This window comes from Miniopterus natalensis, chromosome 8 (genome assembly GCF_054644295.1).
Source record: "Miniopterus natalensis isolate mMinNat1 chromosome 8, mMinNat1.hap1, whole genome shotgun sequence".
NCBI lineage: Eukaryota > Metazoa > Chordata > Mammalia > Chiroptera > Miniopteridae > Miniopterus > Miniopterus natalensis.
Window position 1 is genome coordinate 26,215,500 of NC_142088.1, and position 24,593 is coordinate 26,240,092.

Genomic DNA, 24,593 nt, shown 5'->3' on the forward strand with positions numbered 1-24,593 from the left:
TAATAATGGTGGTTATTCGAAAGCTCAAGATGAAAATATGCATGAAAGAAATCCTGTAGGAAGTAATGGAGTTCCCTTCAGAGCTGGGCAGGACGGAGGAGGAACGAGAGAAATGAGCGTTCATCGGCCGCTAAGATAACTTTGGGGGACGCAGGGGTGCAGGGCAAAGAAGCAGAAGTTTTGAGAGGTGCATCCTGGGGTAATTGGTATATCCTCAGAAATGTTAGTGGGAGGCCGAGATGAAGGAGTTAAATCTTCTAAGGAACCAAAATCCTGTTCTAATTGTACCCCCGCCTACTCATGTTCCACGCAGCCCTCCCCACACCCTGATGCTTTTATAATCCATGAATCTTGAAAGTCAGACACGTCCTGGGCATGAGCTGCAGTGAGAATCCAGTCGCTTTCTTTTACAGGCTCTTCAGTTGGGATCTTGAAGAAAACATCTGCTGCTTTAGTTTTATATTTTAGCTGTACCACTGGCACAGGTGGAAACATTTAGCTCGTTTGCCTTGAAAATACCCAGAGAGTGATGGACACAAGCTTCTATATTTGACACAGGGTGACTTACTAACTGTTCTTTTCTCTCCTCTGCGGCTGTAGTAAAGGAGTAGAAAACAGGTTAGAAAATCTAGGTCACAGGATTTAACTGAAGAAAAGCAAAGTAATGTGTTTATATCTCCTTCCATTTTTCAAGAAAGTAGTGCTCTTTTAGAGACAGTTGCAGAGGGATAAAAATATTTGTTTGTTTATTAAAGTAGTTCTTGTTCCCCCCCCAAGTAAATTTTATAAATGGTGTAAGCAAACAGTATTTGAAAATATACTAGCCCATTATAAAATGTCTCAGAACAGTTTAAAACAACAAGCCCAGGTTTCCAGAGCATGTTGCAGTCAGAGAGGAATGTTAAGGTCCCGGGAGAGAAAGAGCAGGGCACACGTTTTGGCGGACTGTCCTTACACCATCTGACCAGTGCCTGGTCGTAGAAGGAATATGGTAACTCTCTGTAGTTCCACTGGGGGAAGGAGCCCCCTTGTAGAGGGAGCTGGCCTTTCTTAATCATGACTATTCACTTAGCTATAATGTGTAGGTAAGTTTTAGCATTGGTTATTTGGAATTCAAAATGCACTTTTCCCGTAGATATCATGTTTTAATTTAGGGGTAGGGATGTGGTGTAATGTAGCAAAAAGAGCCCTGGGCCTGCAAACAGATTTGGAGTTAGATGTTGCATTTCCTCTAAGCCAGGTTGCCTCAACCTCATCACCACTGTCGACGTTTTGGACCAGTTAATTATTTGTCGTGGGCAGTTGACCTGTGCAGTCATTGTAGGATGTTTAACAGCATCCCTGGCCTCTGCCCACTGGATAACATTAGTAGTCACCCTAGTTATGGCAATCAAAAATGTCCCCAGACATTGCCAAATGTCCCCTCAACATCATCCCTGGTTGAGAACCGTTGCTCTAAATGTTTGAGCTCTCTCTGTATCCTTGTGTGTGTGTGTGTTTGGGAGTTCTTTCCCCCCCAGATTCTGTGAGCTCCCAAAATGCTCAGACGCTTTCTATAGAGGCATTATTAGTTCTTCAAAGGCTTGATGGAATTTACTTATAAAGCCATTTGGGCCCATTTTTTCTTTGTAGGTAGTTTTTTGGTTTTTTAAAATGACTTTTCTAATTTCTTCCATGCTTATTGGTCGAGGCAGTATTTTCACCTCTTTTGGGTCTTTTTTGACCTAGAAAGCTTCCTTTAAAGTGTGCGTCAGATCATGTTACCTTTTGCTCGCCCCCTCATAGCACTTAAACAAGCCAAGTAAGTTCCAGCCCCTTTCGCTTTGACCTGCACACATGGCGCTGTCCTTCCACGACCACTGCATTGAAAGACCAGGTGCCTTCCTTGTCTCTCCCCACTAACCACTTTTATGGCACTTATCACTGTGTGACATGCTATATATTTATTTATTTCTGTCCCTCAACCTTACCCCCCTCCCCAAATAAAAAGCTCTACAATAGAAGGGACTTCATCTGTTTTGTTGACTGTGAGAACTCCAGTGCTTGGCATACGGAAGGTCCTGTAATATATATATATATATTTTAAACATATCTTTATTGATTTCAGAGAGAGGAAAGGAAGGGGGAGAGAGAGAGAAACATCAATGATGAGAGAGTCATTGATCGGCTGCCTAGCCTACAACCCGGGCATGTGCCCTGACCGGGAATCGAACCCCGATCTCCTGGATCCTAGGTTGATGCTCAACCGCTGAGCCACGCCCGGCCAGGCCCTGTAATATTTTTGTTGAGTAAATTAATACCTTTGTATTTTCCTAGAAAATTATCCATTTGGGTATGAGTTTCCCATTTCTTGGCACAAATCTGTGCTGCTCTGTTAATACTGAATTAGCAGTTGTATTCCCATTCTCATTTTTGTTGTTGCTTATTTGTGTTCTCTTTAAAAGTCAGAGAAGCTGGTGATTTGTCTGTTCTATTGGTCTTTTCAAAGTAGCATCTTTTGGTTTGTTAACCAAATTAGTTTCTTTGTTTTCTCTTTCATTAATTACTGTTATTGTTATTATGAATTGTTTGTTTCTGCTGTCTTGATGTTTAAAAATTATTTTAAAAGTTCTTTTTTAAACCATGAAGTATGGTTATTAGTATAATGTTTGATTCTTATTATTGTGGGTCAACCATTAAAAGGCTGTTTAGGGCACGATGTAGCCAAATACCAATACATGAGACTCTCTAGAGCCAGTCATTCATCAGGCAGGAAACTACTGCAGTGGGAAGAGAGTAACTTTGGAGTTTCCAAGGTACAGGTAGAACCCTGTTTGGTGTGTTCACACATTTTCTAGCTTTGTGATTTTGAGTAACTTGCTTAATCCCTCTGAGCTCAGGGGATAAAAATGTGGATAGTAATAATGGTTGTAAAGTTTTGTGAAAAGTAAATGAGAAAATATATGTAAAAAGACCAGTTCCTGAACACGGGGCGGCATGTTCAAAAACTCCTTCCCCAGTATTTGCGTGCATGATATGTAAGGTTTGATCATACATTCTCTGTCCCAAAGAACTCACAAATAAACAAATGAGTCAAGTCAAATAAAAGAGACATGTCAGGACAAAAAAAAAAAAAAAGAGCGGGAACTTGAATTCTTGTAAGGGTGAGGGCTGGTGTGGGGGAGGAAGGGGAGAATTATACAATAGACGATACTATAACATGCTATTGAATGTAGCATCATGTTGAGGTGTGTGACCTGTGGGCTGGCATGGACCTGTAGGCATTTCCCTGCAGCCCATAGCATTTGCCTGGTGGGTAGAGGAATAGGAAGGAGAGTTAAGTGCTATGATAACTATGTGAGATAACCTCCTTGCCACGTGTCTCTGGCTTAGAGGGTCTGCGAGAGGCATTAGTCAGGTAGAAGCATCTAGCAGGTGGGCCCAGGAGACTAAGTACTGCATCTCTGTGGTTGAGAATTGGGCATACCAGAGCCCTGGCACCACTGGTTACCAGGCATTGCATGGCCTCTGCCATTTTTGAATAAAGCAATCACGGGATGCTCCCAGTGTACAAGCATCTGTGGTTGACTTGACGGGGGAGTGGCTGGGTTGGAGGCTCTGTTGTGGAAGGCTCACAAAGAGCAGAGCAAAGCCTGTGGGAAAAGTACTTTAAAAAATATTTTTGTATAATTATAAACAACTTTTTAAACACCACTGCTGATGTTAGAAATTTTTGTTTGTGTTTCGGTCCCTCTGAGTTGGGCACAGCCAGCCTTGAGCAGAAGCTTAAGTATCAGTTCCCTTCCACCTTCCTTCTTGTTTCCTTTCTGTTCTGTTCTGTGTTCTCAACCTGGCTGTTACAGGGAGACGCCACTCCTGCAACACAAAGTGCGGGCCTCTGCCTCTTCCCTTCCCTCTGCTGCTGTTGACTGTCTGGGTGGAGAAACACCAGGGTGGGAGGGTGGTGGGGATCACTTGGTGGCATCAGGATAGTAGGTTTTTCCCCTTGCCCCTGACTCCTCTTTCCCCCTTTCTCTCAATGCTGCTCTTGACCAATACTGAAAAATCTAATCTCCCTCTACTTTGTGAGCACATTGCTGTCCTGGGAACTGGGCAGGAGACCCTTTCTCTGGCCTTCCTATTGCTTGCTCCCCACCCACCAGCCCCTAAGTGCAAGGAGTAGACAGGGCCAAGCAGAATACCCACATGGAGCCTGTGCCCTACCTTCTGGAACACCCTCTGGGTAATTTCCTGCCCAAAAGCCTCAAGGATGCTTCTAGGGCCTGCTTGGGCCTCTTTGTGGGTGTTGCTGTTGAGAACAGACAGGGATGCAAAGCCAGTGTTCATACCTTTAGGCCCAAGGAGTGTCTCAGAGGCAGTTACTTGCAGGAAGTGTGAATAGAGCTTGATGAGCTGGCTCAGGTGCCCACAGTAAGCACAGGCAAGGTCCCTCGTAGTGCTGGATGGAGCTGGGGTTAGAAAGACAAGGGTACTTGGCACCTCTGGCACCCACATTCTGGCTGGAATTCTCAATTTAGACCTAGACTTTCAGGCCATTATGGGGGTCAAGGTAAGAGAATAAATGTTTGTTAGCTTAATTTATAGCCTTTAGATATTTAGACATATGGAGCCTCCATTTGTATTCTTGCCCTGAACAGTCCAAATGTTAGCAGTGGACCTGCCTGAGAGCGTTGCCCCATCCTCACGCTCCACCGCCTGCTGGTGTTGGGAGGATCGGGCTGGGTAAGAGCGTGCCTCTCCCACCAAACATGAGCTCCATCGGGCAGGGATTATCATTGCTTCTGCTTGCTATTGTTTCTTAGAACAATGCCTGGCACACACTTACTGAATGAAAGAAGGAATAGTCATGGGATCTGAGCAGCAGTGGGAGGGAGGAGTTATTCAGCAGTAGCTGGGAAGAGAAGGTATGTACCCTTAGCAGCTCCACCGGGGTGCAGTTATGTGTAATAGACTAAGAGTCATCTGTTTCAGGATGAGCTCCCATATCCATTTTCCTCTTGGATCACACGAACTGTGACAATTTTTGTGTCATTTTAGGGACCCTCAGATGTGTGAATTTGATAAGATGTTCTTGTTTGACTTTATAGTATATTTTCTCTCTGAGGGAAGGGAACTCCACAATAATGTCTTAATTCACATTTTCACAACAGATACCCATTATAGGATGGTATCTAATTCAATTAGGTTGGAAGAAAGAAAGAAAAAAAGAAAGAAGCAAAACATATAAACAAAATCCTAGACTACCAGAGTTGGTTAAATGATGACCTATAAGTGGGAAATCAGTATAAAACCCACTGTGATTGTTAGTGATCATCGCAGTATTTTGAAAGCATTTCCAAAATAAATAAAACTATGGGAGTTAGATTTAAGAAAAGTAAAGGTTTCTGTAGTGAAGAATCCTTAACTCAAGAGTGACTTAGGTGATTACTTTAGCTGGTCATCTAAATCATTTGTGAGGGCTGGGGGATTGCTAGAAGAGAATGTGAAGTGGATTCATCCTGTGTCATGGTCTTTTTTTGGGAGAAAATATAATAGTTGAAGCTTACTAAGATGTTATATACTGATCTTATTTCTGGTTTTGGAAAAATCATGCAACAACTTTTTTCATCTAATGCTTAAGAGAAGTCTAAGCATTCATATTTCCAAACCAGAAGATATTATTTTTCTCTTATATTTAATTAGAAGTAAGCCTAAATCACCTAATGTTGTGATCTATAATAGGACCTGTGGGCTTAGATATTGAGTCTTTTATTTACATTTTAAAGGAGTATTTTAAAAATTGAACCAGGAGAAACTCTGTGCTCTCATGGACATAACTCTAAAACGCACAAAGGAATCAGAGTGTTGGTGCTAATTTGAGAATTGGTAGTTTGTTCCTTAAAAAAGGTTCTTTTTTTGGTTAGTTTCTGTAATTATGGCATCTCTTCCAACCATCTCTTTAATACCATGCAAAATTTGAGAGTTTTACAGTAAAGAAAACATTTAAAAAATATTAATCACCTTTTAACTGATAATTTTGAAAAGTTATTTTCATTTTACGGTTTTTGTAAGAGACAGATAAAGAAAACGTGTTTCACACTGAAGCATGCAGCTGACGGTCATATCTCAGAGGGAAGAGGGAGGGGGTGGGTGGAGGAAAGATCAACCAAAGAATTTATATGCACTTATGCATGACCAATGGACACAGACAATAGCGTGGTGAAGGCCGAAGGTGGGGGTGGGGGTGGGGAGAGATTAACCAAAGAAGTTATATGCATATATGCATAACCCATGGACACAGACAATAATGGGGTGAAGGCCTGGGGAGGGGGTGGGAGCGAGGTGGAAGGGGCTAATGGGGGGAAAAATGGGACACCTGTAATACTTTCAACAATCAAGATGAGTTAAAAAAAGAAAAAAAGAAAATGCATTTCTGTCTCTATGAGCAGATTATTTTTATTACATGAAAATTCTGTGTATTATTTATTACTTTGACTTCTGAAAAGAGCCACCGTCCAAACAGGATTAAATTAAGTAGGTGGTTTCATTACATTATTATTTGTACTGATTTTATCCTTCTTCCTTACCTCTCTCTACCTTTACATTCCAAAAGTGATTTTAACCTAGCTAACTAGGGGAGGGAAATGAAGGATATACTCACTGTTGGAAATTTGCCCTCCATTTGTGGGCACTGTGTTCCTCAAGCCACACCTGCCCTGACCTTGGTGTCTGAAGTGTTGATTTTGGATAGGTGACTGCCCTGTTGGCAGCGAAAAGGTGAACAAAAAGAAGTAGCCGTGGGGGAGATGTGGACAAGAAATGGCATTGTGGAGGGGACAGTGCTTGTCCCTGAAGTCATATCGTATAGGGAACTCCTTTCCAGTGCTGTTCTGAGACAGCGCTTTTTGTAAAACATGGACAGTGTACTGAATTTTCATTAAAACTGAGGTGATTCAACTTAAGGAATTAAATGGTAAAGTGGTAAAGTTAATTGTGCTAGTTTATCTTCCTCTTAAATATCTTTGTTTGCCAAAATAAAAAGTTAAGTTACTCCATGTTAGTCCATAAAATGCTTTTGGAATTTTACTATTCTGTGAAGCCCCAAAGTCCACCATTCACTCTTTTCATGGCAGCAACAATTATGTTATTAGCTTTTGGTCGTTTTTTTCAGCAGTGGAAATTGATTCTAGGAAAATTAGTTGAAATGCTCACATTTTTTAATAGTGGAAGATTTTATGCATGTATGTACACATGTATTTTTATGTATTTGTGTATAAGGAGATCAGCCTACTGCTAATGCCTGTGTTTTCCTTAGGTCATGAGATGGGGAATTGTGCTTTGAGTTTGCTCAGTCTTGAGTTATAACAAGTTGTATGCTGGTCTCTTTTCTAAAAGTTGATGTTCAAAGTACTGGATCTTTGTCAAAAAACGTGAAGTTCTGTAGTTCTTTAGTGTTTTCACACGTATTGTCTCATTTAATTCTCACAACTTGGAGTCATAGAGATCATTATTCATTAAGAATTTTCAATTTATGAGCAAGGAGCTTACCATGTCTTTTTTTTTTTTTTTTTTTTTTTGAGGTCCATTTTAGAGATGCTTGACATTGGAACAAAATACATAGAACTTGACATAAAATGGAATCTTAGACTCATTAGCCCAACTATTCTCATATGCTTATGGAAAAGAGTAGAAATTTAATGCACAAGTGAGCTTTGTTATAGCAAAGTTGGGTCTCTTTAAAATGGCCATGTGGCATAACCCTTAACTCAGAAAGACTAAGAACAATGAAGTTAAAATAAATACAATTCATGACCAAAAGAACTGTGTGGAAGTCCTTGAGCTCTTTAGGGAGGTGTTGGGGGTTTGATCAAGTACTTTTTAAAATTTAATTTTTATCCCTTTAAAAATAAGCATGCATTTTAATATGTTGTTGAGCCGAAGCAAGCCCCAGAATTCAATGTAATATGAACATTTACAGAGTTAAGGACTCTAAATTTGCCTTTGAGAAGGTTACCAGTAAAGATAAAAGGTGTAGGAAACTGTGGATTTTAAGGATAAACCCAGCATCATTTTCTAAGTTAAGTCCCTATCTAAATAGGTTATTTTCTTATATATTCTCAGGTCTTTCGAGGGGTCCCTTACTTTGAAACTGTTAAATGCAAAGAGCATTATTTCCATTTACAGTATTTGTCAAATGTGTTAAGTTAGCAAATGAGCTAACTTAATTTGAAAAATTAAGAATTCTTAATGCTGGCAATGGTTCAGTGAAACTAGTACTTTTATATCCTGCAGTTGGAATGAATCTAAGCTTTTTTGGGAAGCAGTTTGTCAGTACATCCTATAAACTTTAAATATGTGACCTTTCAAAATCCTACTTATGCATTCCTCTTCTAAGAAATAATCAGAAACACGTACAAACCTTTAAGGCAAAAACATGTTCACCAAAATATTATTCATAAAAATGACCTTTGTGCTATTTCCAATAAATGGGAATGGGTAGAAAATTTATATTTACACAGCTTCTAAATTGACATGTGTTGAGACTTTTAATTAAATGAGAAAACAAAACCCTTATGCTAGAATGTTAGTGAGAAAACAAAACAGGCTGTAAGATTTAGATAACTTCCTATCATTAGGAGTGACAGCAGCTCTTGAAATTCCAAGATGCCTTTACCTTTCTAATGAGCTGGTGCATTTTTTGTTACAAAGGAGTGGCTTTGTAATTCATTCAGTCACATCCACAGCCATTCATTTCCCCTTTTCTGTGCCAGATACTACATGGGACCCTGAGGTACAAAGGTAGAGAGCCTAAAATCTCCAGTATCTGCATGCAAGCTTGATATTTACTCATAAGTGTTCAGTAGTAAGCAGTGGAGTTCTAGTTAAATGTCATAGTCTGAATTTCTTTCCTGGGTGGAAGGCCTTGTTTGCTTTAGGAATCAAGGTGGGACAAACCAAAGCATAGAAAAGAAGCCAGGAAATCCAGTTTACCTTTGGAAATTCTAAGTGGACAGTTCGATCTGAACATTTTCAGTATGTGTGTTTTGGGGGAATCTATAGATTCTAGAATTGGGAGTAAGATTCGATACACTTTTTAATGTTGCATCCACATTTCTCGCCCTGGGCTCTCAGCCTGTCTGGTTTGTATTAGTCTGTGCTATCCCGGGGGAATGGGTCTGTCTTCCTGACTTAACTGAGAATTCCTAAAATAGCTACTAGCACCGAGACTGACTTATCTCTTAGTCTACTTCCCCCGGCATTTCATACTGTCTGGCAAATGGTAGGCACTCAATACATACTTGGAAAAAACCGAATTACTGTTATATTCACAGGTAACAACTACTGTGATATGGAATAGATGAATGGAGCAGAACCTGGCTGACATTTGCGTTCTGTACAAACACATGGCTCCTCCGTGCCTGTGCTCTTCACGGATGAACGTGTAGGAAGAGAGTTCACTCTGTTTCACAGGTCAGTGAAGTTATATAGTATTTCATACCTACTATCTCACAAGGACTGAACAAATTTGACATTAATTAAAAAGCGACCTAAGCTCCTTGGAAGAAAAGTGCTATGCAGTTCTGAGCTGGAAATTTGATATTTTTAACTTCAGTGGGAGTATATTGGCAAATGAAGAGTGAAAAAGAGCTTCGGATTTGGAGAAAAACATGCTGTAAAAAGAATATGAGTGTGATAATTATAAAAATGCTTGAGACTAGTCATACTGAAAGAATATAAACATATGAGAATTAATCTATATGTGTACATGTATGTATATAAGTATATGTATTATGGGTGTATATATGTATGAAAAAAGTTAATCAACTTTCCTCATATCAGCACAAATATATTGCATTTGGGATGAATGAAAAGAAAAATAATAAAAAAGCATCAATAAATATTCTCTGAGCATTATGTTTTAAATATTGGACTAGACTTTAAGGCTACCATGGTCCAAGGGTTTTATACAGGACACACACACATACACACACACAAGTAAAGTTAAAAATAATATAAGCAAGCATGTACTATAGGAATTTCAGCCAGTTGCGGTTTTTTTTGTTTTTTTGTTTTTTTTGGAGCAAGTCTATAATTTTCAACCTCTATATGTTGTTATTGAAAAGTCGTGTGCAGTCAAGCATGGGATGGACAGCAGATCAGTTTAAAATTAAAGTTCCATCTAGGTAAATAAAAGAGCTGATATTTGGAAAGGTAAATGATATGCACCAGTGGCATTTCTTGCCTGCAGCATAAAGTCCAAAATCTTTTCTTTGATTAACCTCCTCCGTCTGTTTATGACTACTGTGCAACAGCACGTACTGTACACTGGAGCCTAATTCTCTCTCAGTTTCCTGCCTCTTTGTTTCTGCTAAGTATGATGCTAGCTGCCATGTACCCTGTGCTAAGAATCTTCCATATTTTATCTCATAAAATCCTAATGGTGACTGCACGATAGTTACTATTATTCTCTTTTGGGTTCATTATTTTGTCCAAAGTCACATAGCTGGTAAGTGTCAGAGCCTTAACATAAACCGGATTCTGTGGCCGTCAGCCTGTCCTGCCTTTTCCCACCACCGAGACTGCCCCTTGGTCTATCTCTGCATATCTAAATCCTACCCATTCTGCGGGCCCAGCTTACGTGAAGGTTCTCTAAATCTTTTCTATAGGTGGCTTCTCCCTCCTTTGACCACCCATTACTCTTTATATCTCTTTAGAGGCATCTCTCAGATGTATACTACAGTATACTATAGTATTTTTATGTTACATACTCCTCTTTTCCACCAGATCACAATCTTTCTGAGTATAAAGAATGATACATGCTACATTCCATCAACTTTTATTGGTCACCTACAATGTGCCTAATCATGCTATGCCTTTTCCAAGCAGTTCCTTAAGCCTCTCAGCAGTGCTGGGTGGAAGAAATCATCTGCATTTTACAGACAATCAGAATGGGCAAGTGCTGAAGATTGCAGAGCAGGCACAAAGTAATTTGAGTCTTGACTCAGAATCTAGAGCTCTTTCCACCACATACAGAAACCTCATTGAACCCTCAGTGGAGTGTGCTCTGCATTGGGGAAGCACTCAATAAAATCAAATGAATGAACATGAATTGCCCTAACTGCTACCTGCAGAGAGTTCTGCATGTAGAAACTGCACGGGGAAGCTGTAGTAATCTTACAATTTGGATTTCATATATTTAGTTGTAACTAGACAATCTCGAGCATCATAAAGTGTCTTGGAGTCAACTACCCACTCCTCATTTGGGGTGCCCCTCCCTCATATGCTCTCTCTTGTTAATGTCAGTATCATCTACCCAGCTGGTCCAGGAAATCTGTGAATCTTCATAAACTTGTCCCTTCTGTAACTGTCCTCCCCTCCCCCATCTAACTGAATACTGAGTTCTGGAAATTCTGCTTCTTCAATATCTCTGAGTTCATATCGCCCTCCCTGTCATTTGGGGTCATTGCAGTTGCCTTCAGGTTTTCTCCTCTCAGTGCCGCCCTCCTCATTGCTACTAGAATGTGCTTTCTGACGTGGAAATCTGCTCATCTCACTTTCTGGCTGAAAATTTCTTCTTAGTGGCCTTACTACCAACTTGTCATCATGGCATACGTGTCTCTTTATGATCTGGACTCTAATTCTCTGTCTGGCCCCAGATCCCACTGCTACCCTCTTAGCAACACAGAACATTTTCCTGAACACGTTCTGCTCCCAGATGGTAGTGCCTTGGAGCTTGGGATTCCTCTTTCTTGGAATGCTTCTCTACCTGGCGAGTTCCTACTCATCCCTCAAGACTACACTCAAAAGCCATGGCTTCTGTGGGACATCACTGAAGCCCTGGAGGGGGTTAGTCCCCACCCTTCTCTGTTTCCAGCTTGAGTTGTATTTAGAGGTGAATTGTAGCATATCTGCTTACGTGACTGTTTCCTCTCTTCGATTATGAGCAACTTGTCTTTGTAGTCTAGTGCTGGGCATGCAACCACTGAAAGTCACTCAGTAAATGCTTATAGAGGGAAGCCAGTTCTGAACAGTGAGGGAAGAGGCTTCGTTCTCCCTCATCTCCCCCCGTTTTGGAGCTAATGCTGAACTATTGTATAGTCATGATTTATTTTCTTACTGTTGCCTAGCTCAAAATTTGCCTTTTGAAAAGCATTCAGAGCACTTAGGAAATAACTCCTTCTCTTCTTCTAGCATAAATTATGGCCAGTTAGGCTTTGACAGACAAAAGAAACATACATTTTTCAAAAGAGATGGATGGTATTAATACACTGACATCCCTAACTTACTCTTTGAAAGAGTATCCAATTGACAATTTAGATGCCCAGAGACTTGATGGTTAAAAAAAAAAAAGCATTTCCATTAGTAGTAAAGACATACCTGAATTTCTGTTTATTATCTTTTCAAATTCTGATTTTATTAGAAGCACGCAGGCAGATTTTTCTGAAATATTCTGACTGTGCGTATATCATCAGCCATCTCTATTGTATTCCCCCTTGTAACTTTTATAGCAGAATTTTTGTCTTTTTTCTAAGAGTTAAGATCTTTGTTGAAGTTACATGTCTGCTCTCTGACATCACAAACTTGAAAAGCCTTTGTTGTTTTTGTCAATAAAATGAGTCTCTTGCATTTTGTTTATGAAGTTTTTGTTAAGGGTAGTTTCTCTGGCAGCTTCAAAGGTATGTAAGAAGATTAGAGATGATGAGGCCAGCAAAGGATGCCAACACTTACTTGCTGCTACTGATGGTAATCTCTTTTGGGTTCATTTTTTTCTGCCTGAATTTTCTTTTAAATTTTAGGAAAGTTAAAACTTTGGTAATAACCGTGGCACCCTTGAATAAGTACCTGAGCAAGAAAAATGTATTTTGTCTTGGCCCTCCCTACTTTTCACCCCCAACCCTCTTGATTCTGACTGGGGATGAATTTGCTAGAGAGTTTAATAATCTAATCTTCAACAGGGCCGACACTTTATGGACCATGTAATTTTTTTCCTATTTAGTTTTCAGTAAGCTGTTTGCATGTTTGGCCATTCCACAGGGTACTGAACATTTCCCCCAGTGGTTTGTGATAATAATTTACGTTGGAGTTTTTTAGTGAGTGACAGGAGAGTCGCCATAATTCTGTCTAGTGGCCTGGCATCATGGAACTCATAGTCTGGAAAGGTAGTCCAGCCTATATGATGCCTGTCGAGTAACAAAGGGACACTCAGGGTTTCTGACCATGGTGTACTATTGTGTCTGGAATGTTCTGTGATGATCTGCGTGTTTAGAACTAAGGAGTGTTACTCTCAAACATAAACGTTTGCATTTCTTTATTTACTTTGTAACATTTTTTACTATGTTAAATAGTTTTTCTTTAGAGATTTGTATTTTAAGCATTAAATGGTGGTGTGTTCTATTTTAAAAGCAGGATTTTACTTTAGGCTTGACATTTTATATTTCCACCCAGATTCAGAGATTTCCCCAACTATTTGAAAAAATCTTCATGAAAATTAATTTTAGTCCTGTTAGTTTTATATTCACCTTGCGTGAAATCTTATAAGAGCTAATCTGGAATTATAGTACACTCATTTCTTATAATTATTATCTTTACCCTATCAGCCGATTGTATACTTGCAGTAAATATGCTTTAATTATTATACCAGTATATGGTTAATTGTAATACTGAAGAGTTAGGAATTAAGACCGTCTGGAAATGATAACGTTACAATTTAAATTATATCAACTATCTGATAATGTCTTAGAAATTAGTTTTGATTGATTGTGGTTGGTTTTCCATTATAGACGCAGGTTCTTGGTTCATCCATCAGTCAGAAGGCTAAATCTGAGGTGTTTTCCACCTTTTGACCAGTACGAATAATGCTGCTGCGAACATTTGTGTACAGGTTTTTATGTGGACAGATGTTTTCATTTCTCTCGTGTAGACACCTGGGTGTGAGATGGCCGGGCTGGATGGTAAATGTGTTTCACTTCCTAAGAAAATGCCTGGTTTTCCGAGTGGCTGTACCATCTGCATTCCTGCCAGCAGCATATACGTTTCTGGCTGGAACACGTCTTTTTAAAGTGCTTGGAAGGCATTCTCTGGGTCGAATGAGAGCAGATTTGTGAATGAATTTCATTTGAGGACAAATACATCTGGCATTGTCAGGCAAGGGATGGGGGAATGTGGCCGCTTTCGTGCGAAGGGTGAACCAGGAAAGGAAGAGAAAATAAAGTGCGGGTATCCTTTGCCTTTGAGCAGCCACTGTTTAATTTGGTTTGTTAAATTTGGTCTTGGTTGTAGTTTTTTCAGCGCTTATCAGGCAGAGTTAACTCTGTTCGAGGCGTGCCCAGCACAGGAGTGAGTGGGGTGTCCCAGGCCGTGGGTCCCCTCCGTCTTTCCCGGCCTCGCCCTCAGCGGGCTGAGCGTGGGCAGCAGGGCTGCCGGCATCTCTTGCTTTGCCACGCGTGGTCCCGTGGGGAGTGCAGTGGATGCTGCCCGGTGCAGGAGAAAGAGCTGCGCGGATCAGACAGCCCCTGCTTTCGGGCGTGTCTCTGCCCTTCCAGTAAACCCGCGCAGTCCCTGTGCCCCCCTCACTCAGTGATCGCGTTCCCCTTAGTGAGCTGGCTCTTGCCTCTGTAGTCTCTCTGCAGAGGAGCTTCAGGTGTAATCATGGGGGTTAAAGTATCACCCAACGAGGAGCAGAAAGTAGGGGACACTGCGTTCCTGTTCTTTGCCTTTTGCTGTGCCATCTCGCCAGTGTTCCTGTGAGTCATTTCTTCGTTAACAAGACGCACTCCCAAGGCTGGAGGCCTAGTGCAGGGGCCATCCTGGCCTGCGGCAGGGCAGAGGCGGACTCGAGTGTGTGAGGAGAAGCGTTTGAAACAGGCTTTGTGGTCTGGCCCCGCATACTACAAGGCTGCTTTCTTTTAGAATGTTTTAGTTTAATGCTTTGAAGGATTTGGGTTGGATATTTGACTCTACAGGACTTTCATTACTGTGCGGATCCATGATGTGGGTTCTTTCGATCTTTCTCCTGGTCACTCATTAGTCCCTGTGAGTCTAGCTGTGCTCCTCTGACACACCACTGGAATTATAACAGTGACTTTGAGAATAAATAGCTTTGAGGACCTTAGAGAGAACAACAGTATTTTTTTTATGGAAAATGATAGCTCTGTTATGATAGGGTAGTTTTACCTCCCTCTTTGGGACCTTGAAAACCTTCTCATGGTTTCTAGCAAACCGTAAAAACAGAGCACCATTTGGAAAGCGTGTCCGGTCTACCTTTCTACAAGCATACTAATTTACAATATTATACTGCCTTCTGATTAACAAATCAAAACAATACCAGTGATTCACGGCTTCTATAAATTCCACGTTTCATGAAGTCACCCACCTGAGTAAGTATGCCTTAGAAAAGGAATTTAAGATTATAAGAATAAAAGATACTCTTGCTGCATTACTCCAAAATATCTCAAATTTATTTCAGTCTATATATAATTTTTAATACAATGTGATCTGTGTAGTTAGTATTTTCCCTTTGCTTTTTAATTCACTTTGTATGTATGCATTTTTATGCATTGAATTTGTAAACTGTTTGTTGCATAAGCATTTAATAAACGTATGTGTAGGCACTGAGTTTTGTGCTATAAGCCAGCATTATCTTATTTGATTTTCACAATCTCCTGCACGAAGTTAGGTGCTATTTTGACTTTTAAACTCATGATTGTTGTAGAAAAATAGGAAAATCCTGAAAGGCAAAAATAAGAAGATTAGTTAGAAATCTGACCAATTAGAGAACTTCTTAGAGAAATTCATTTTACCCCTTTTCCCCTCGTATTTTTTGGATGCAGGTGTATTTTTGTGGCATGTGTATGTATGTGTGTGAATGCATATTCTCCGTGATAAAATTAAGATTTTAATGTTCATGTTCTTTTGAAATGTGCTTTGTATTATTTTATCTATGTATAGTGGAATGAACATTTCCCTATGCCATTACATATTTTTTTGGAACATCATTTAAATAATTTCCCCTGCTTATTGTAAATGGAATAAAGCTCACTGTCATCCAGTCAGTCAATTCAGAAATATAAAGAAGAAATATAATCACTGTTGTGTGTCTGTGCTTTGGAACTTGCTTCCCTTTTCTTGATCTCCTTTAAAAGAGCTATTTCCATGTGGGTGGAAATATTTGTCAGCATTATGATCTGGCATGCTTTAACTCTTACTGGTGTTTATTGTAAGAAGAGAATTGGGCATTTTGTTGTTTTGGATTTAAGAAAGAATTCAGTTCTGTTCCTTATAATATGCCCTTTTGAAATAGGATTGTAAGAGACCCCTTGGAGAATATGAGCAGCTGATTTACGTGTATGTAGATTTGTTGCTCAATGTGATAATGGCAGTCTTAATGGGCACTCTCTAACTTTAGAATATGCACATGTATTTTCCCATTTTAAAGATGAAATATAGTAAATTGGGTTTCAAAAACATAACGATCTTTGAAACGATCCTGTTTGTTACTTTGTAGTTCTAAGACTATACCTCCTCCCCCCACTTTTAAACTAAGGCTTGTTCACATTCCCTGGCCAGCTAATTTAAGAATAGAAGTGTCCTGAAAGACCTAAGGATTCCTGTTAAAGCTGGTGTATTTGGCACAGTTGTCGGCCTAGTAATGCATAGATTTAGTAGAATTGCGTGTTTTCATGTGAAAATTTTATTCTATAACAATATCAAAATATTTGGGCCATGCATTGATGGTCAGTACTATAGTTCTGAGGTGATGAAATTCATCCAACATTAGACTCCTGTCTTAGAAGACATCTGTGGCAAAGTCAAGTTGCCTGACAGGGCATTGCCTGGTGTGGCATGTAATTTACAACAGTTACCTGTAGACCCCTCTGCAGGTGTTTTAAAGATGAAATATAGTAAAACTTATTTGTGTGGAGAGTGGGGTGTGGTTCCACTTGAGAGCTAAGTAAGGTTTTAGCATCAGCATATTGGAGCATTAGTAAGCAAGGGTAGGGTTAAATTTTTCCAGAAATGAATAAGGGGCCTTTCTCTGTGAGCTAGCCTGAGAATCATTACCCAGAGATCTGTGATGTCATGGTAATTACCCATCTTTCATGGTACCACTTTGACAAAAAGAGTAGTTTTTAAAAATCCTGTGTTTGAAGATTTACTATTTGTCCTACTTGCCTAATGAGGAAATGAGTATAGTTGAAGCTGCTTAAGTGTCTCTGAACTTATATTTGGAATCACATGCGTAAGAGGTGGACACTGAGTATTTCTATTCTTGTTTAATAATTCTCTTGGATGTTGGGTCTCGGTCTTTGTTACCATGTTAAAATACCACTCCATTCATTAAGCTTCTCTAAAAATAGGGCAGAGTATGCAGAAATAATTAAGTGTGCTTCATCCCACGTGCCTTTTCCCATTTCTGTCCCTTCCAGAGGAAGGCTGCCACCCACATCTGGGCCCTGAGAGGATGCTCATTGTTGCCACTGATTTTATTTTTACTTTTAGGAACACTTGTGTGTGTGATGCTGGCCGAGTGCATGGGCTTGAGGGTTTCCCAAAATCACGGTTTTTCTCTGAGCCCAGGGAGATTGCCTCTGCAGCAAGGGCGGGTGTGGAGCTTGGCCATCCACCACCCTGCTGCACTCTGACATGATGAGCTCTGTGTAACTGCTCAGTGCCATGGTTAGCACTGAGGTTGGAACACGTGCAAGCAGCTCAGTGGGGAGGCTCTGGAGAGCTAGGAAAATGCCATTTAGTTTGCACACAGAAATGTCTGATCCCATGTGAGGCCTCGTGGTGTGGCTTGGAGAGCGTGCATTTCCTCACTTTCTGAATTATTCTTTGCCCTTCTGTTAAGTTGGTGCTCCCTCCCTTATTTCCTTTTTCTTTCCCCTCCCTCCCTCCCTCTGATACATAATAAAAGGCTGCAGTAACTGAAGCCTGGGCTGGATCTGGCCCTCAGAAGGGAGTCAGGGAGTCGGCCATCCCTGTAACCGTGGTGTGGGCATCGGGATCTAGAGCACCAGGCACTACCCTCTTTACAGGGCGCACAAGAATCCCCGAGTCCCATTCCTCAGGAATCTGTGTGAGATAGGCAGGGGAATTATAGATGCTACAGTTGGTATTGGTAAGAGATGAGAATAGTGTTATCATGAAAGAGCTAGTTCCAGATTGATTCAGGGATTTATCTTTCTGTGTTTTGGGAATTTCTTCTTTTTCCTTATTTTACTAGTCTTTCACTTTCTCCTTCATTTTTCTAAGTATCTTCCTCTCACTTTTGATCACATCGTTCCTCTTAAAACTCATATTTTATTTTCTAATTAATTTGTTTTTAAAGCCTTGGCTTTATGCTGATGGGATCTCCTTAATTTCATCATCTCTTTGGCCACTTGCCTTCCCAGGCTCTCTCCCAGACGCATCTTCCTCAGGCTCCCTGCTTCATACTGATGTCCCCTCCTCTCTGACCTGGTCTTTCCCACCTCCTGGTTTCACTCTGTGCTCTGCTCCCGACTCAGTTTCTCTGAGTGGCACCTGCTGGAGATCTCTATGCCAATGCTTCACACATACCTTACACTCAACATGGCCTGAACGGAACTCATCATTTCCTTACATTTTCTCTTCTTCAGCTGCTCTTTTTCTTGTGATCCTGCTCTTCCCAAAGCTGGGAGTTGTCTGCACTCTTCCTCTTCTCAGGGGTCACACCCAGTCGTTCACTCCCAAGCCTGTTGGCTTTTCCTCCTTGATAACTGGTGACTCTGTCCTTCCCACTGCCTTACTGCCCCCGTGCCGAGTCAGGCCTGTACTATGTTTGACTTAGAATCCTGCAGTGGAACCTGTAGTGGCTTCCAGTCTCATCACCCTCCCAGAGTACAGCAGAGGACTGTTTACCACACTAGATATGTAACTTTTGTGCTTGAACCCCTCAGTCATTTCCATAGTTTTCAAGATGAAGTTGAAACTCTTGAGGGTACATTCAAAGCCCTCTGACTTGGCTTCTTCATATCTCATTAGCCTTCTGGTTGCTGTTTGTCACACACCGCCCCTATCTTCAAAGCACATTCACAGATGCACACACATGCGTGCACGCACACTCACAGATGCACAGACACACATACATACTCACAGATGCACAGACGCACACATATACACTCACAGATGCACAGATGCACACTCTCACTGGTACCTTCCCTTGCAGATGAACTCTGCAGTTCCCTAAACATGCCATACTCTCGTATTCTTTCGTTTTTGTTTGTTGATTTGGTTGTGGCTACAAATTGCTCCTTCCGACTGCTATTTCTTTCCTTCTCTACTTGGCTGTCTTCTTGTGGCCTCCTTGGTGGCTCAGAGGATGCACCATCTCTCCTGAAGAAAGTGACCTAACATTTTGAGTAGTTTTCTGTGCTTCTATTACTGTGGGGGCTCTGTTGTGACATTTATCACTTTGTCTTGTGGTTATGTTTATACTTGTTTGCTCCTTAAGTGGCCTGGCAATAAATTTACTGAGGTCACAGACCTCTTCATTCATTCATTCATTCATTCATTCATTCATTCATTCATTCATTCATTCAAGTGTTTGAGTGCCTTTTACATGCTAGGCACTGGCCTAGATGCTGTTTTATTTGTATCTCGAGGCCCTGCACCTAAAGTGCAGTGACTAGAAAATAGTAAGATACATGTTAATGTTTGTCAGATTATAATCTGGGAAAGTATTTTCATCCTCAGAAGAGAAAATGCTCTGGACAAATACATCAAACTGTTAGTAGTGGCTTTCTTTGGCTGTACAATTATTGGTTCTTTACACTTTTTCTTTACCTTTCTTATTTCCATTGAGCATAATAAGCTATTTTCATAATTAGGGCAAAGTGCCTTTAGAATGATAAAAAAGAATTATAATTAAAAGGGAAAGTGGTCACTGGTTATATTTTTTTATGTGAAAGAGAAGCAGATTACAAAACAATACACAGGAAGTATACAGCTTTGTTTTTTTGTATGTTAAAAAACATGGCTTTAGGCAGAAACAAACCTTGAATATATGGTCAAATAACTTTCAACATGGTTGCCAAGGCTGCAAAATAGGGAAAGGATAGTCTCTTCAACAAATGGTGTTGGGAAAACTGGATATGCACATGCAAAAGAGTGAAGCTGATCTCTACCTTACAATGTATACAAAAACTAACCCAAAATGAATGAAAGACCTAAACGTAAGCCTGAAACTATACAACTCTGGAAGAAAACAAGGGAAAAGCTTCATGACATTGAATTTGGCAATGCTTTCTTGTATATGACCCTTGACTGAGATGGCTTTGAAGGTATTTTTAATTGCTAGGATTTTATGAAAACTGAGATCTAGTGAACATACAAGTTTACTATTTGCATGTTGATAAGAGAATTGGGCACATTATTTTCTTAAAAGCACCTCTCTTGCCCTGAGGTCAGTTATCGGACAAGATCTCTGTGAGACACAGGATGCTTGGGATCTACCCTGGATCCACTGCCACTGGCTGTAGAATAGGGGTGGTTCTACTTTCATCCTAGGGCTGTTGTGGTGGTGCAAGGGGTTAATACTTGAAGAGCACTGGGGCAGTGCTGGGTGCATAGTTCTCACTCAGAACATGTCAGCTTTTAGAGAACACAGAGGATGCAGAAAGCCTCGTGGATGTCCTAGACTTCATGCATTAAAATAAAGGCACATGCATTGGGGCCAAAGGTGTGATGCTTAGACCTGATCGATTGGTGTCTCTAAGTTTAGGAACACTTATGACTGATTTAATTATCTAATTTCTCATTCAGAAGCAGATGGAGATAGCATGCTAGGGAAGGATGTGGCTGGTTGGCTGCTTAGAAACCAGCTCAGAGGCAACAGACACAGAAAGACAAAAAAGATGCAGAAACTCCAGAACCAATCAGTTTGAAGTTATTTAATGTAGGGAAAGCAATTCTAAGAGCAGGTCTCTTGGCAAAAAGGTGTTACACACACTGCAATCTGAGGACCATATTTTAAGTATAATGTTTCTGGATCATTAATTTGGGAAATGCTGGGTAATTGAGGAATTAGTTTCTCTGATTTCCTTGTAGCATGGCCAGGTGTATAGGAAAGGAAGAGAAAAGAGTCTTTTCTGCTATTATTTAAAATGGTAATATTTTCTTCTCATTGTAAGGTAATTGTTAATTGTAGAAAAGCACAAGAATACAATAAGCTAACCTAGCATCCCACCAATGGATTGAAAATGTAGAGGCCTATGGGAATCTGGGTACTGACCATTGACCCAGGGAGCTTTGTTTATAGTATGTCAGCTCATAAGAATATGCCTGCAGAATGCAGGAGTTCTGTGTTTGAAAGAAGTCAGATGTGTTAACCTGCCCGAAACGAGATAAAACTGGGATGTTTAGGGAGTGAGGGTGGCAAAAAAGTGGGGCCACCCAGTGGGTGGTGTAGAGTCCACTATGAAAACATGTTGGAGAGTTTTGTGCTTTAAGAAAGGGAGTGAGCTGGTCAGAATAATACATGTCCACTTCAGCCACATTATAGAGGTTGGTGTGAAGGTGAAATGATTTGAAATGGCTGCCCAGATATTTGAATGAATGTCACAGATTCATAGATGTTGAGTTCTGAAAGGACCTTAGAGATTGGGTAGTCCAATCTTCTCATTTCAGTGCTAAAGATATTGAGGCCCAGAGAGGGGTGGTGACTTGATCAAGGTTGAACCACTCTTGCTCCCAGCCGGGTGTGGCTCAGCGGTTGAGCATCGACTTAGAATCCAGGAGATCGGGGTTCGGTTCCCGATTGGGGCACATGCCCGGGTTGCGGGCTGCCGCTGATCAATGGCTCTCTCATCATTGATGTTTCTGTCTCTCTCTCTCCCTCTCCCTTCCTCTCTCTGAAATCAATAAAGATAAAAAAAAAAAAAAAAAAAGGTTGAACCACTTTTTAGTGGATGGCTGGCTCTTCAACCCAAGTATCCAGATTTTCTTTCCATTATATCTTTCAGCAGCTCGATGCCAAGAACTTTAAGGAAGACTGAACCTATGATCTGATCACCATCTCTAGACTGAAACTTCTTTAAGTTGCGCCTGTCCTCTCATTTCCAGTTCTGTGTTTTGATAGCTACTGGGGAGGACTGATTCCATTTTTAGGTGGATTTTCTTTTGAGACCATCCTCTTGCCTGTAATACAATTTGGGCAGATTTTTGCCGTGGCTCCTAACAAACACCTGCCTTTGTGTACATGGCCATTAGATCGTAACTCACTGTAATGGGTTTTTCAGGACAGGTAAAAATGTAGGCCCCAAACAGGTTCCAGCTGGCAGGATGCTGAGCCGAAATTTTGCTTGTGTGTAGGCTGTGATCTTGTGTTTTATTTACGAACATTGATATCTTTTTTTTTTCAGTTTCCTGGAAACATTTCTGTCTATAGATATATTTTTATAGCCTTGGTTGCATTTCAGGATGCCAGTTTAAGGTGGGTCAGCCTTCAACAAAAGTAGTTGATAATTCAGTTTTGTACCTAAATTGCAGAGAACAGAGGGGAACAACAAAAAGCGACGAAAGGAGTGTTTAAATTCAGCTAAGGCAATCTCACCTCAGCATGATATACTCTCCAAAGCCCAAAGCATCATCCATGGCAGAATTCCTACTTAAATGAGTGAATTCAGCAGATATTGGACTGGCTACCGTGTACAAACCATGATGCTAGAATAAATTATCATATTAAGCATTTGAACATGTGCTGAGCCATGTGCTAGTGAATTATTAATATAAAGATTGTTACTATTATTTCGTAGAATGTTAGAGTTATACCTTATGATTCTTGTACATGCATTTAAATGTCTAGAAGGCAACTAATAAATGTGTTATAACATTGGAATTTATAGCTGTATTTGTAGTTGCTTTAGTATTCAATTTGGCAGTCACAAAATATTTTTGGTGAATGGTTATTGTGAAAATAGTGGCTATGAATACCACTGCGGTAGACACAATGTGGACATCTGCATCTGCATCTCATATTTAAAATCAGACCTTTAGAGCTGGAAGGGTTTTGAGAGATTCTGTATTCCAGATGAAGAAGCTGGGGCATGGAGTGGTTAAATTATTTACTTGAAATCCTATAGAGTTAATTAGTAGTACAACAGTGACAAACGGCCCAGTCTATTCCTGAGAAGTCAGGAACAATAAGAATTTTGTTTTTCTTTTGGCCTAGGAGCAGATACTAAGAACAGTATCAGCTCTCTACACTAGTTTTCCCAAATCAGTCTTTATACTCGGCTTTCTCTGGTCCGTGACATGTCACCCAGCCTTACTCCCTGCTCCTAAGCATTATAAAAATTCAGCAAGGATTTCTGTAGTGCTTAAATGTACAAAGCACCAAGTAAGTGGCCTTGGAGGAATTAGAAAGGTGAATGTGGTCCCTGAGGACTTACCAAGAGCCCCTGCCCTTCTCTACCCTGTAGTGGATAAAGGATCAGGATTGATGCAGAAGGTGGGAACTTTCAGACTTGGCAGGCGCTTTGTGGCCTGAAGGTCCTGAGCAGCAGCAAACGGTGACTTTTGTTTGTTGAATCCAAGGACATACGGCACTAACCTGAGTGGAAGAAGAGGCATGACCTTGCAACGGCCAGTTGAGGAGGGCAGTGGCTGGGCCTGCGGGGGTGGATTAGAGCGTGAATGTATGAACTGAAAGATTCAGCAGAGGGGATGCGCCAGAGCCCTTTCAGGACAGTCCTTGCTTCCTGGGACCGTACTGTTCAAGTGCAAAGGCAATAAAAGAAGGAACAGGGATTTGCGAATTCAGCAGCTGAGAAGGGAGATACGGAATGGAGAGGCCGCGCAGGAGAGGCCTGCGGATGTAAAGGGCGAACTCCCGCTGGGCGATGTCCTGCGGGTGGTAGGTGAGCGGGGCAGCCCGAAGGAGCCAGGCTGGTGCAAGCAACTTGAGAAAGATTGCGATCGAAGTAATTTTAAACATGAATTCTGAAGGAAAAAGTTTTGCTTACTTAACAAGCCTGCTGTCTTTGGAAGAGGCAAGGGGCGTAACCTAATTCAGATATTGGAGTGGTCGGGCTGAGTGACAGCAGTAGCAAGCAAGGTGTTTTAATCCCTCATCACGTTAATAGTAATGAACATGGAATGAATGGGTGTTTATTGTGGACCAGGCACCTTTTCCTGTTACATCCCACAATCCTCCAACAACTTAACGAAGCAGCTGTCATTATCGTTTCCTGTTTTACACGTGAGGACATGCGGCTACTGGCTCTTACTTAAAGTTTTGTTGCCCAGTCTCAGAAGAAATATTTAAAACCAGTAAATATTATCCCAAAGCTTGGACTCCTAATCACTATGCTTTCTTGCCTCTTTAACTATAACTACATTGCCATTATCACATCTAAAACATAAACAATTCCTTAATTTCATTCAATATGAAATGTCACATAAATGTCTCATAAATGTCACAATGGTTTCTTCCCCCTCACAAAGACTCAAAAACTTCCATACAAAGCCCACATGTTGCAATTTGTTGAGAAGACCTTTCAGTCTTTTTTAACCTAATGGGCGTTCCTCCCCTTATTTTTTTCTTGCAATTTAATTTTTGAAGAAGTTGAGTTATTTGTCCTCTTAGTGTTTCC

General features: G+C 40.7%; 1 protein-coding gene across 1 annotated transcript in view; it reads left to right on the plus strand.

Annotated features, from left to right (window-relative positions):
- The window catches only part of HECW2 (HECT, C2 and WW domain containing E3 ubiquitin protein ligase 2), a 291,378-nt gene that overhangs the window by 48,005 nt on the left and 218,780 nt on the right, over positions 1-24,593 (plus strand). The window contains exon 2 of the mRNA XM_087819690.1: positions 9,312-9,450. The gene's annotated coding sequence lies outside the window, so the exon portion shown is untranslated. The remainder of the gene's footprint in view (positions 1-9,311; positions 9,451-24,593) is intronic.